At 37.1% G+C, this 15,694-nt stretch overlaps 1 protein-coding gene across 1 annotated transcript in view; it reads right to left on the bottom strand.

Annotated features, from left to right (window-relative positions):
* The window catches only part of LOC126920911 (uncharacterized), a 71,231-nt gene that overhangs the window by 29,358 nt on the left and 26,179 nt on the right, over window positions 1–15,694 (bottom strand). The gene's annotated exons all lie outside the window — the stretch shown is intronic.

Raw genomic sequence — 15,694 nt, 5'->3', positions numbered from 1 at the left:
TTTTGTCCAAAGATGTCAAGGATGACATTTCACAGACACCGTGAATCGGTTTTTTCGTCCCGGCGACATTAGATTATATTATCCTCCAAGTTTTTCCAAGTTTCACATTTAAAAAAATCAATTCTATACGTGTACTCGGAACCGTGCTAGAATATTCATAAATTATTTTAGTGGAGTAAAATTTGGAACATTGAGCGTTAATGAATTTTTAAACCATGAGAACTTTATAATTAAATTTCTCGATATTTTACATCAAAAGATTACGCATAATACGCAGTTATTCAATAGTAAATTATTCAAAAGTACGTCAGCAAAGAATCATCTGCATCCAAAGCACTCGGAGAATTTTCTACTTAATCTCATTTCCTGCCAGATATCCGTTGAAATAATTAATTCGCTTAAAATCTAATTCGAATTGCAAAGGCACGCGAGGATTCCGCAAATTGAATAAAGTAGCATTCTACCGCAGGGTGAGTCACTTGGCTCGATAAAAATTTCTCCCTCCGCAAAATCGATCTCCGATAAATCGGTTGGCCGTGTAATTAAGAAATAAAGGCAGTAGAGGGAACAAGGCTTCTCGTGGCCGAATAATAATCGTGAAATCAGTCGAAGTAAGTAGGCGAGGCAGCTGGTTACATGTTCTTAACGCCGATTAATCAGCATTCTCTCTGATAAGATCAATTTTCGTGTCACAGACGGTTGTTTAACCCGGAACACATTTACGTTGCCGGTGTTGAACGCTGTGCGATATAATCGTGTGTAGTCGTTAATTTTTGCCATGGTAAATCGTCCCGTTGCGTGGCGCAACGAAAGCTTCGTTACGCGTCTCACAGCGCGGGAATCCTTTTCCGCGGGCGAAATTAAGGCCAGCCGCCCCTCCTCGAAATTCATGATGAACGCGAGGAACGCGTCGTTACACGCGTTACAAGGCGATCCCACCGAATGATCGATCGAGACGGCCGGCGATTTCCGATATCTCGCGTGACGTCCGGGAGAAATTTCGAAACAATAAACGGACCTCGTTGCGAAACCGGCCGAATTATAATTTGACCGGTTACCGACGTGTGCGCGACGTACAAATTTATATCGTCAGCCCGTTGCTTTAATGTTATGCTCGATCATTTTTCATTCCCCCTGGAAAGTTTATGGTGCTTTTAATTTACAGGCAATTGCCTTCTTCTGCGGATTATCTTTTTGTTGCGTATTCAGATTGCGAGTCATTGAGTATTAAAAAGAGGATGCTTCTTGCAAGAATCTTCTGCAATTCGAGTTTCGTAATTTTATCGCAATGAACAGCCACTATAGGCGTGATAGAGGTATACAAATTTTAAACCGAGATTACGCTTGATACGATTTTTGCAATATTCTTATCGTCGTCTCATTTCTTCCAATGATCCTCAGGAGAGACGTAACTTCCGAAGTTCGCTATCTCATATGTACCAAAGGTTTTGCAGACCTCACCGAAATGATGTTACAGAAAAAAAGAAGAAAGTAATTCTTTGGAGAATCTTGCTGGCAGATGCATGTATACATGCTACACATCTTATTACACAAATGCATTTATTCCGAGATACAATCCTGCTTCTACATATTTCATGACGTTAAATTTAGATAGTCAAGAGTACATAGAATCTTTGAAGATTCTGGCAGAAGAAAAGACAAGGAATGATATCGTCTTTTAATTATTTCAAACGATACCGAAGACTAAGAGCATTCGGTTGAAATGTGAACAACCGTGTCAAGGTAGTCTCAGAGTTAGTAGAACGCACTTTTATGGATAATCGTTCTTCGCCATTCTCTTGTCACGATGGATGGATCACAAAAAGGTTGCCTCGAGTTTCTACAAACGAGCTCATTTATTCCGCCATGGTTTCAATGTTCGTTTGATTTTTATTACGTGCAAAGTCTTTTTGGGTTTCGCCTGTATAAACAGAGCCTTCTTAATCCTATTCTCGAGATCGTAAGACAGTTAATCAACCAAGCTACTGTAAGTTGTATCCTTAACTATTGTTGTCGGATAGATTTTGGATGATATGACAGAAGTCGCGAGAAAGTTATAGGAAATTGTATTAATACACACGAACATACACAAGGACGTTAACGTGATAAATCATTTATGTTTTATAAACGAAGGAAACTTCTAGACTGTCAGCTGATAAAGTTCTCAAAGTTGCGACGTTTTAAGACGAGTTTGAGTCAAAGAGAGAGAGAGAGAGAGAGAGAGTAGGATTTCTGTTATAGATCCACGAAGAAAATATTGTTTCATCGTTGAATTTTAAACATTTTAAACATCGTTAAATTTTAATTTTAAACTCTGACCATTTTCTAATTGATTCGTTGAAGATGCAAAATTCCAAAAAGTTTATTCCTTTGTCTAAAATAAAAATTAATCCAACACTCTACAACAACAAAAGAAACCTAATATTTTCTCAATCAAAAATTTTCTGAAAACATTATTATAAATTGCAGATAATATTGCCTAATAATGAATTCTTTATATTATACCGGAAAGAGGATGCTGGGAATCGCAAAAGATACTTAGACGAAGGATTTTAAAATTCAATTACCGGTGAGAAGGATAATGAAGATAAATCAGTTTGAAACACAGTAACCATTATTTAATTAATTACCGTTGCTCTCGCTACGGTTGCTTGCAGCAAGTTTCGAAGTCACAAAATAAAACGACAGAGTTAAATATAGCGAATAACTATGCTAGGTGTGTAGGAATTTATACGTTCCTTGATAACACACCTGGTGATTAATTCGATCTTAAGCAGTCGTGAATCTTCATCGAATCCAACGATCTCCATCACGAAGATGATATTAACGATGACGTGCTCCGTGTCCCTAAACGATTTTGCAATAGTTCACGTTGTATCGAAGCCGGTGGGCGGTCCATTCTTTCGTGACATTAATGTACTTGATTCTTGGTATTATCACTGCCTAATACCTTAATGCCATTTCACGGAGTTTGCGATTAATCGTAGCGACATTACCAATTTTTTAGTTCACTTAACGCGTACCTAAAATTTCCAATTTCCTATTGACGAAACATGATCTCGCGAATTCACTTTGTAGCCGCTCGTTCTAGTCTCTAAAACTTTAATGGACATTTTGTCGTTGTACCGTGACACTGAGCATGGAAAATTGGCGTATAATTAAATTATAGGTGAAATATGAACAGAAGCGAAGAAGACAGGGCGGAGCGCTTAAAACAATTAGGAAGCAACGTTCAGAAATATTTTAAAAGATGAAATTCTTCAATCTTTAAGATTTTAAAGGATAAAACAGTGAACAGCCTTGATACATATAAAGCATCGTTTTATAATTTCTATATTAATTTTCCAATGAAATTTATTGGAATTTTTCGGTTGGTTTTGAAGGTTTTGCAACTGTTCGAAATTATGTTTTCTTTCATAAATTATCGATAGTACTTTATAATAGAAGCGTGAATTCTAATTCAAAAGAAAAAGTCAAGACACCCACGATAGTACATTAGATTTACGCGAGAAGATCGGACGTATGCGATTTTATGAAATAAATTATTTCCGATTTCAACCTACGCGGAAGAATCCACCAAGTTTCTACTATTTACATAACACGGGTTTTTATAGAAGAAGAGAAGGCGTTAAAAATTCCAAAATATAACACAACTTCGTGATTTCTATCGTATGAATAATAGAATTTGGTCAAACTTTCGACGAGATCAAATCTTTGACCAAACCCATAAAATGAGAAAGCATATTACACTATGTGACAGTTAGCCCTCTTTTTAAGTAAATTTAAAAACGTTAAAAGTTAGAATTTTTATTTTATATAATGCATATATTTCTTTTCCTGACATTATGACTCTCGTAGATTTTACGGGTTAATGGCTTTCATATTTGAATATTTTCATAGAGAAAATCATTAAGATTTGTCTGCCATTCGTTGTCCATTTTTTACACGTAATTGTAGACATCAAAAAGCGGAAATGAACAATATCGATCAACGGTCGACGTTGATCATGATCTAGAAAGATTTATGGCTTTCTTTTCTTTCGCATCTTATTCACGCAGCAGCATAATTAACAACTCGCGTCTTTTGTAACGTAATTGTCAGACTACAAAAAGTATCCTTTTCGATCGAAATCCTCAGGGGATCTGTAGACTTTTATCTTCGTGCACTGGGAAGATTCTTGTTTCAAATTGCCCATTAGGTGATCTAATCTCTTCGTTGGTGTTCGACAAAAAAATACACGGGTACCGTACTATAAGAAAACATGGAGTATTTTCGTTAATTTAAAATGCGAATAAATTACAGGTAACAATTCCTTATCATCTGCCTAATCGTCATTAAAAAGGAACATCTTTCACTGTCCTCAAAAGTATCGTAGAAATTGATAAATGTAAATGTACATCTCTCTAAAATGCAAATGCAAATGATCTCTCTTCTTTGCAAGAAAAATATTAAACTCTACAGGCAAACTTTCAATTCGATTTTTGAAATTCCACGCCTTTCATGCTCTTAAAATAATAAAAAGGCACGAACACCATAAAAGTAGTTCCTCGAACTTGAAGAGAGGGAACGAAATTCGTTAAAACAATTTGCATCTTGCGGTTCTTGATAGCTCCTTGAAATTTGAATGCGAGCGAGGCGAAAGAGCGAGCTTTAACCGGTTTCGCGGCAGGAATCGTAAGATTTCGTTCGAATTCATGGGTCACCGGCCACTGACCAACACTGTGCACTGTTTTGTGGTTCCATTTTTACACCAGGAGCCAGTAGCAAACGGCAAGAAAGAATTTGTTCGCGGATTTTCCTGGACGAAACTGGTTTCGGGGGCAAGATCCTTTTTACGAGCCTGCCACGGCGTGGTTTTTTGGAACCAGCACCAAGGGCTTATCGTGGCACATGGAATGAGAATAAGTAACCCTTTTGCTCTTCCTCCATTTGTTTTTTGTGGAATTTCTTCCGACTGGGTAGGAAGCTTTCAAGTGGTCGGAATTCTTTTCAAGATAAATCGAAAGTGCTGTGTATCGCAATCTATTAAGTACAGTTGCAATACAAATAAATTCCTTTTGATACGTAAAGTAGTTTGATAAGCAAAACGTTCGTAGAATAGTAAGATTTAATTAAGAGATATCTCTATTTATCTCTTCATTGTTGAACGAATATAATAACATTTGTATTTGTGTCATCGAGTTAGCTCGATGGTTAGCTTGATGGTAAAATTAGTAATAGCGTAGAGACGAATCTTGTTTATGAAACCGTATTAAGCTGAAACTTGCAAACTCTGTTTAATGCTAGCAACGACTAGCTTTATGAGCAAACGTGAAAGTTCAAAGTGAAGCTACAAATTGTTACTTGATTCTGACGCTAGATATACATTGTTGCATAAATGTTCAGCATCGAAGATGATGGAATAAAATGATTTACAATATTTTCGATTTTTTCAATCCATAAAATAAAAGAGCAACGACTCTTTAATTTGCAAATAATCGAACAAAAAAAATTTATGCCGTTAAATTGTATTTATTTAATAATTAATTAGTAATATCAAGTCTTTAACGTTTATATAGAAAAATATCAGAAAAGATCGATGAACGAATAGATTTACAATAAAAATATGCAACTTTCTCCAACTGAGGAAACGGTCTCTGCGCATCAATGTCAAGGTTGGTTTCTGCTCTTGATCTTCGGATAAAACGTGACGTAACGTGTCTATAGACAAAGAAGAACAGCATCATAAATTTTCCATCCCCGAGTACCATCGCCAGAGATACGTAATAGAGACGATAATTAAGACAATCCAGATGCATAACGAAGCAACAGCACAATAGCAATGCTAGATGCATCAGCAACAGGTTGATCATTGAAATATTCTTGCCACGCGAATGATCGTTGATATCGTGTTTCTCGGACCAACATATATGATCTATTAGCGTTGTTAAGAACGAATACGTGATCAAATCGAACGATCATTGAATTCGTTGATTTGTTCGTTATCGATCGTTTAATCTAACTGTTATGTTTGCTTCATAGCGATCCTTTTCTCATCATTATCGTTATCATCATCTCTCTTCACTCATCTCCGATTAAAATACGTACAAATATCTTGGAATTTCTACATACATTTCTCGGTTGATTTCAAATTTTATCAGTAGAATCATGCCAGTTGTGTTTCGTTTCAGTGCTAATGAAATTTCAAAATGTTCTATACAGCATTTGACATAAGATACGTAAAAGTTTCTCCATGGCAAGTGTTCAGATATTTTCCATAAATCAATATACATCGACACTACAAATGTATATACACGTGTTTGTGAAAGGAGATAGATCGAATATACAAATGTGACCTAAATTTCAATTATTGTCATAGCTCGTATGTCATCAGCCCCCAAGAGACACGGATTTCAATGCGTCCATATTCGAGAACAAACAACCTATCCAATAGTGTCCAATCTGCCACTGATTTCGAAGTAATCGTTCCTCGACTATCCCACACGCTCGTGAATAACAGGAAAATGAAATTCAACGATTCCAATTTTAATCGATTCTTCGACGTTCGGGCGACCCGGCCTCACTCCATGGATCGCTTAAACATAGCCTTCCGTTGCCATAAAGATCGGTTTCGCGCATCCATGCAATCGGACAATAGGCAATTAATATCCGCAAGGGGATCACGAGCGATGCGCACGAAGGTCTGACACCATTTCAATCTCCTCGCAATTATTCGCGCGTCTTCGAGTGTCTTTGCGATCGTTTTCGAAACCGGCCACGAATGTCACGAGACCACGACGAAGACGATCATGAAGATGACGACAAAGATGAAGAAGATCCGGCTGGATCTAATCTCGCTGTAACAATCGACCGAATCACCGATTTCGATAGCGAAACACGACCGATTACGAAAGGTTGATGACACCGCGATTCTGCCCAGAGCGTTTCTTGATCTTTACTCGTAAATCTTCGATTTAATGACGCGCAGTGTCGTGCGTACGCGATGTCTGGAATTATAATCAGATTCGAGGGCGTAATGTAGGGTGCGCCGTAGCATTAAACAGTTTTGGTGCTTTGGTAACTGGACGAGCAGGTCGATTAACCCTATAACCTGCGGCATATTTTTCAATAAAATTACACACGCGTAAACGTATTCTCGAAGTTATTAGGAGTCGTATTTGAAATCTTCGTTTCGTAAAGTATGAAAGAATGAGCGAGACGAATAATTAGGAATTGTTTATTCTTCTTAAATTAGCAGACAAAGCGAACTGGTGCTTTTTAGAAGGGCGATTCTTAGCAATTAAAATACCACTTTTATAGGTAGTTAAAATCTCATAGTGGAAACTCAAATTTGCTTTGTAAGTCTCATGCAAGTTCTGTATTAATTCATCAGATTTTTTCTTCGAGCGTTTCGCTTTTTAAAAATATTCTTTATGCGTAATTAGTACGAAAGGTATTAGTAAAGGTATTCATTGATTGCGTTTAATCTCCATCTGCAAAAATTATCGATTAAAAGCTGTTAGCTTTGACAAAGTCCGCACCGCTATATTCCTTTTTTTAAATCGTTACGTCATTTCTACGGATATTTAGTAGCCGCGCTGTGTTTGTAAAGGGAAAGCTCAATTTGTTTTACAGTCGGTTTTCTTGTGTACCGTTCTCTAACGAATCGTTTGTATAAACGACAAATTTTACGATATACTCGTACACTTCTATTTTCGTGTCAACGAATTAGTCTTTGACTGTCCTTTTTTTTTTTTTTTTATTAAATTTTCAGCGAGTCGTGTTTCGCGTCGGTTGGGTTTGCGATGATTTAACCTTTAACTTTTTAAATTCTGCAGTGGTGATCTTATACGAAACTATGTTTTACATGTTGCCATTAGAGCTAATAACTCAGTGAAAATCTGACTGTCAAATTTCTTGTCTTAGAATATAACATAAGATATTTGAATCAATCCCACGCTCAATCATTTAAGCAATAAATATTTCAGCAATATAATATTTCAGCAATTCAATCGAGGCTTAATTTCGCGCGATCGTGATCTCTGTGGATCGATAAATACGTCGAATGGTGAACGCTCACAATAACAACAGGTGCAGAAAGCTACGCCTGTACATAAATTAAGGTATACGTGAGCCCCATCGACAGACCAACAAATTAAAATGCTGTACACTGTCCCTCGATACATGTATTAATGACTTGGCGGCTGCGAAGTTCAATGTTTTGTATCGATGTTGCTCGTACTATTAGTTGTACCTGAGCAACGAGCGGAGAATTAGAAAGTGACTGTTATTCATTGATGTTCTCACAATGTAGTAGTTTTAACTCGTAGATTTCATTCCTATTTATCACCAGGGTTTAGCCCGATAATCATTGCAAATCATTATACGTCAACGATAATAGAATGTTCTACTGTTTTGTAATTTGTATAAATACATTCAAGTCCTATATTAACGGTACTGAATATCATTTGAAAGGATTTATGAAACAAATTCTACAATTCTATATTATTATATTAATACAAGATTTAGAAAAGAATAGAATTTCGAGAAAGACTAATTGATTAGTCAATAGCTCCGATCTACAAGGATCGATAATTTTCTCCATTCCGAATAGTGGCAATTTCTATTATATACACGCAATATTTAAATAAATGCAATGGTACTTTTTATACACTCGAAAAAGAACTCGAGTTTCTTTCAACTTTCCTTAATTTACTCTTCCCCTAAATGAGTATACCATCGAATTTAAGTACTTCCAATTTACCTTGCTTTTCACCCTGGGCGCGTAACGCTAATGGACATCGAAGATGAAGAGAAATTTCGTAATGAATATTTGTTATTCAATCTGCTTCGCATAAAAGTGGTAATAAAAAAGTCATAAAATCAACCATATGGAGCAAGTTTCAACTTAACCAAGTTCGTTCTGCGCATTTCATTAAAGTAACTTCCGAGGAACGTCTGATCAAGATAACCAGCTAGAACTAATTAAGATTTCGCAGAAACGCAGTGACAGCGAGGTCGTGCGTAACAATTTCACGGTACTATAGTACGCGAACAAACAGTTCACTGGCTTTCACCCTAATATGGAGATGTTCTTGAAAGGAAGGACGTGTAGGGACACTTTGCAGAAAAGCATTTGACGAGGTCAAGCGTTTAACGCACATCACGACCGTGATTTGTTGTTACTATAAGCAGCCAAGTGTACCATCGTCACGGCAAAAAAATCGACTATCATTTCGGAATGGAATACTAGATCCACGTTGTGTCGTGTCTCTGTTATGCCTGTTATATCTTTCCTTCGTTATGCCGTGCACGCGTTTCTTTGACGGCGATTCAGAAGAAAACACTTTGTTCTCTATGTTGCTGATTCGCAGCATCTGAATGAAACTTTGTCTGGAGCAGATCCGTGAAACTAATATTAAGCTTTCATGTGAAGTACGTACTCGGTGTAGTGGCCGACGACATTATTTCAATGCATAACATAAAACAGTCTTACGTATATATTGTACATGTTATGTAAAATATTTTGAAATTTCGTTAACGCTATAATGAAGCACGATCGTCGTGACGATGTTGGTAAGAATTGAAATTAGTCTGAAATATGCTACAAGATATTTATTGCAAACATATATTTAGCAAGAAATTAATATTTAGCATAAGGATGACACTGAAGACGATAAATTGTAGGACACGCCACGGATTGCATAAAAAACACCAAGTCGAAATCGTACAACTCAAAATCCTTGAAACTCAAAGTACCCTTGAGTGTCACGAACGGATTTTGGATTATCCAAGAAACGACGAATTGCGACATCCACAATACGAAGGCCATTGAACCAGTTAAGAACTAGTTAAAACCTAAAGACTTTGTAATCATCGACCCTGACATCATGAACTTGCAACAGACCAACTACCTAAAAGTTGTGGAACTATGGCTACCTCGATTGACATTATGGATTACAGATTAATCAAAAATCCATAATTCTGATTCATAATTTTGAAGATAAGATCGATTACAACACAGCCCAAAGCGAAGGGACATCGAAGCGTTCGACTCTAATAATAAAAAGTTGAGATTTATCAGGGAAATTATTTTAGAATTGTGGAGGAACCTTCAGGGGGTCATTGTTTCAAGGTTTCTGAATTGTCAACGTCTGTGCAACTTGTAGAGTTTTGAAATTTCTGAATTCTTATGCAACTTAGGTTATTACTTTCTATGCAACTTCTAGTCTCCAGGTCAAAAACATAAAGATGTTTTAATTTCTGCATAATCAATAATGAACTCAAAATTATAGGACCAAGCATTTTGAAATTTGCTTATGTAATGGAGACCTCCGAGGCTTTTCAACTCTTGGGTGGCTCATAGAGATTATGTCGTGGACTTGGAGATTTCTTGACCTCGGGCAGACTGGTAATTGGACTCACTTGTCTTTAAATTATAGCTTTCGTTCTCTAAGTTTTGGTGGTCTCATGGTCAAAAAGTTGGGAATGGTACAATAAGGTCGTTTGATTTCTGAATGATCCATGGTAGGTTTTACATTCTCAAGCCTATGAATGTCCTTCGGTTTCTGGATTGTCCTTGGCGGATCTTATAGCGTTGTGTGCAGGGAGTTCAAGGTTCTTTAACTCCTCTGTGACCCGTGGTAGGCTTCTCGACAACGAGGTCGGGATAAATCCACTAGATTCTAGATGGTCTACGTTAAATTCCAGGTTCCGCTAATTTCCTATATAATAAACTATGCCGCTTGTACAATGCAAAAGTCGATATTCTATATTTTAATGTTGATATTCGCCGAGATCTTCAAATCTAAAACTTGCTCGATCCGAATATAAATTATTACAAACTAAATTATTATGTAACTTGCAGTTTTTAAAAACAAATTTCCAATTAGTTTCGCTGAATATTACACTAATTTCATCTTAACTTCTAATTTACAGCCTGCTTATTTTATATAGTACACTTTGACCATAATATTTCATTTCTACCTTCTCTGATTTAAATTATATATTTATTACTTAATTGTTTGTATTAATTCGACTTTTATTGTTAGTCTTAGCAGACTAATGAAATTAATCATGTCCTTCGCATTATGCACGTCAACCATTATCGCATATACTATTTTATCTGCATACCGACGTTGACAGTCAACATTTTGCTTTATCTCTTCTTGGTTCGAATAACATTCTTCTAACGTTTCGCTTAAATCCATCTTCATATATTTCACGTTTGAATTAATTTCCTCTCAAATTCTTCTCAATGCTACATGCCCTGAGCTACTTGTATTTTAAAACAGCTTTCTCGAGAATCTATTCCTCACGAAGATACGGAAAAACATCGGCTACTAATCTTGATTAATTTTAAGACCTCTCGGGTACCATGTTCTCGACTTCATTATACTTTCAACACATTTATAACATCTTCCGATGTTTCATATATACCGTGGCTCGTGTTTATCCAACAAGCTACATTACTTTAGCTTCGTATATTGATGCGGATGCATTCTTAACATTTTTGAGATACCAAAAACAACTGGTCTCGGAACTCTTGCGAATGACGCGGATTGGAGTCAAAAGAGGAAGAGAACTAACGAACGAAAAATATAAAAAGGCCGGAAGCTTAATTTGTTAAGAGACAGGAATTTGGGGATGCCACGAATTGGAATTATTAATTTAGATCTTCCAAATTTGATTTTTCTCGGAACGAACCTTTAAGCGAAAAAGTACAATTTTATCATTTCGACATATTATGCCATACAGAATAATCTCCTGTCGATTGTTTCTCCTATCTCATTAGAATTACTGAAATTCCCATACACTTGACAAGTTTTCGAACTTAATACTTCTGAACAGGAAGCCTCCAACGTAATTCTGTTAATCCTGATTTCCATCTTATTCTGACCCATAGAATCCTTCTGACTTCGATGGTATTACAAATTTAGGGCCACGGTGTACACCGATTACCGATAGAAATCGACTTTAATCGAGTCGAACGAAGTCGAAGGTGGAAGGTAAAAGACTGATCGTCCGGATTCACGAAACGAATTAAACGAGCGATTCTCGTGGCACGTATCGAGGTCGTTAAAGGTTCTAGGGGAAAAGGTTAATTGTCTCGAGCCACCGCGAAGAATTCCGGAAGATGTTTGGCAACTGTGCCTGCCGAGGAAGCGAAAGTCTTATTCCTATTGGCCTGCACGAATCGGGGTTACTGGTCAACCCGCGAAACAACCGTTCGATGGCTCCAAAGCCGACCTTACGGCGCGATATTGAATAATACTCGCGTCAAATGTTCACGAGTTTAATAATCAATGACCGTGTTACGACAGCTTCCGCTTTCTACGGTGGACGTTCTTTCCACGCCCTGTATTTTCTCTCCTTGCGCTCTTCCGCCTTTGTCCTTTTTCCTGTTTTATTTCCATCTGATGAAATTGCCACAGAAAGATATCATCCTTCGTTCAAGTAGTTGTCCAAATTTAGCGAACAAATTTGCGAATCATATATTTCTAGAAAAATGAGTTTGTTCAAATTATCTGCTGGGTAACCAAGAAACTTTTGCCGTTTTTTTCTGTCGGTCATTACGAATTGCTGCCTTGTGGACAAACCGTTACTGCAGGTATTTACTGTGCCTAGCTGCAACAAGTCCAAGAAGTACTTGCCAAAAGCATTGAATATCAGAGAACCGAATGCATAAACGATTTCCCGCGTTACTTGTATATTTCTTTTTCAACATTGAAACGCGTAAGAACTTTCTTCGTTACCCGATGGTAAAAATATCCTAAGGTCGAGAGATGTTAAACCTAACGGATTAAGAAATCTGATGGCCAAATCTCCGAATTTAAAATTAATTATCACGAAAGAAGGAACACAGCGTAGCAAGATAACGTCGTTTCTAAGAATCTTTAACGTATGATACAAAGTGAACCGCTACTTTCTCGCCTAGACAAAGCGATTTATGAAACATCGCGCTTCACCTATCGATTTCACCATGGTCCTACGTGCATCAATTTCAAGCTTCGTAGTAATTTAGCCTCGACATTGACATTTCGAGCATAGAATTTGGGTTGAACGCGGCGTAGGCCAACGTACGAAAGAGCAGCCATCAGGTTCACCGATCTGTAACCGCGAGGTCAATAAACCGTGCGCGTTCTTGCGGACGTAGACGCGGCGGCGAATCGGGGAATCTGCTTAAGTTTGTTAAAAATTCACGCACGGGGGTCAAACGTGTACGGCATATATCGTGGCTTGCTAGTAAGAGTATGTTTTCCGGTACGAAGTATTCAAACACCGTATCTCATGCGATCCGGCAATGCGCCTCGCCATTCAAAGCGAACGTGTTCCACTACGCTTCCAGAGCCATCCACGATGATCGACGATGGATAGACAAGATTTTCGTCAAGCAGAAAGTTATCCTGGGATCGATCGTGTAGACAAGGGGTTGGTATCAGATTTCGTTGGAGGAGATTGATATAGTGATGTAGGATGGGTCGTTGAGAAAGAAGTAATATTGATAGAGTTTAATATCTTGCTTGTAAGGTAGTGAGTAGGTAGATAGATTAGATGAACAGATAGATACATATACATACAACTTGAAATAGCCTTGATTGATAAACTTTTCTCTTTTTTTTAACGAAGAGGGAAACCATGAATTATTTTAGTTTAATGACACGTGTAGTATCGATTAAGTTAAGTAGGTTTCTATGTGTGTGTTAATGAGTTAATGCAACAGTGGGCGTGTGTATTGAATTGATACTCCACTCGCTAATCATTCTCCTTATTAGATTTCATTTGCCGATCTTTCTCCTCTTCTCGGTGAAGAATCTTGTTACGTGGTAATGAAAAGAGGTTCGTAAAATTTCGCACAATTTGTCTGTCACAATAGTTGACGTGTGAAATCACGGACGAATCGAAAATATAAATTTGTTAGAAGACTTTCTATTTCTCATCGAGTAGAATTAAGTACTTCGTTCTTTTGAAAAGCGTGGCGCCACGACTTTCACAGAGTTGGCTGAAGTTTCTGTAATTCCAACGCCGTTGAAACTTTTCAATTCATTCTTTTAAGCTTCCCCATTTGAACTTCGTCAAAATTGCGTTGTTCGAATTTTAATACCATATTAACCTTCTACCAGTTTCTTCTTTTCATTTCCCCATTTGTGAAACCAATTTTATAAGAGATCGAACGAAATGGTCCGAGAATTGTGCAATGTCATAAATCTTTTTCTGAATTTAGACAACGTATTCTATCAAAAATATAAATAATTATATATTACATATAGAGGGCAGAGAATCACAACGATGATTCAATCGATCAACACGTATCATGGCGAAGAAGAAAGTTACATGTAGCTTCATTAATTAATTATTAAACTAAAGGGATGATACAAGAGTTGAAATAATTCTATTCTAAAACTAAATTCAAATTTACAAAATCTTTATTTTCGCTACTATGATGTTCTGCCCGATATATATATTGCCATATTGAATCATGTTAATGAACGAAAGAAGGAAATGAACAACGCGTGTATCTATCGCAATAAATTCCCATTCCTTCACGTTGATTGATAAAAGTTGAGTACATTACTAAGAAAAACCATGCATCCACTCTACGATAACAATTAAGATTACGCGTTACGTAAATCCATTTCAACTTAGTTGTCAGAAATTTTCTAGTGTTCCGAGTCCGTAAGAATTTCACGGACCAAAAACCTTTTAACTCGGTGACTACTACGATGACGCTCGATATTATCATAAATTCCAAGCTTCCACTGGCGACGAAATAAATTCCAACTCGTCACCGAGACTAATTCCACAGTCGAACAGGATCTCGAGAACACAATGATCAAAGATTTCACATAAATCTAGACGCAAACGGCACGTGAAATTCGTTGGCAACCATCGAAAATTCCCGCTAAGAATTCGTCAGCGGGTAAAAATCTCCGCTACTGAGCCACGCATTCCAATACGTCTCTTCCTCGACCTGTTACACGTCCGCGAGAATCCGCGAGGCGGACCAACGTAAAACAAAAAGAAAATACGTATGACGATAGATAAAATTCCCGCGATAATCGGCGCTCAAAAAGTGCTCTTCATAAATAAAATCTCATCCAGGTCGAGGAGACGCAACCTCGGGACGTGCAACGAATATCAAGCAATTACGCATTCGGCCGTAGGACAAGTATATTTCTCAACAACGTATCGATTATTTGAATAAATTTCAGTGTATCTCGGTTTCATGATGCAATGATAAACCCAGGTATTTTGAAAGAGACGCTTTCTGTAACTGCTGCAAGACAAGGTAACGGGACAATATGTTCCAAGCTAATTTTTAGAAAAAATATTGAGTTGTCATATTTTGAGAGAATTTTGGGATTTTTATGCAAATTCATATTTCTGAGAATATAATTTAAAGAGTAGAAGCTTGGTAGAAAATCGTTTGACCAAGTATTACAGAAACTACTATACTTTCAAACTTGCTATAATTTTCTGTATTATTATGGGTATGTAAGTATTAAACAAAACAAGTTTAAATTAAATGGCTCTCAAGGATCCGATATATTCGGATAATTATCTATCGCAGAAGTCAGAAACATCGTTCGATCGAGTTCCGTGCCACTTGCCAAAAACAAGAATGTATTTAGATGCTATTTAATCCGATGATTTATAGATATATCACGAATGTACAGCTCTGGAAGTAGGAATTTGAACAAAAGCTGGAAATGAA

The sequence above is a fragment of the Bombus affinis genome, chromosome 10 (genome assembly GCF_024516045.1).
Source record: "Bombus affinis isolate iyBomAffi1 chromosome 10, iyBomAffi1.2, whole genome shotgun sequence".
Lineage (NCBI taxonomy): Eukaryota > Metazoa > Arthropoda > Insecta > Hymenoptera > Apidae > Bombus > Bombus affinis.
This window is presented reverse-complemented; position numbering and strand designations above follow the sequence as displayed.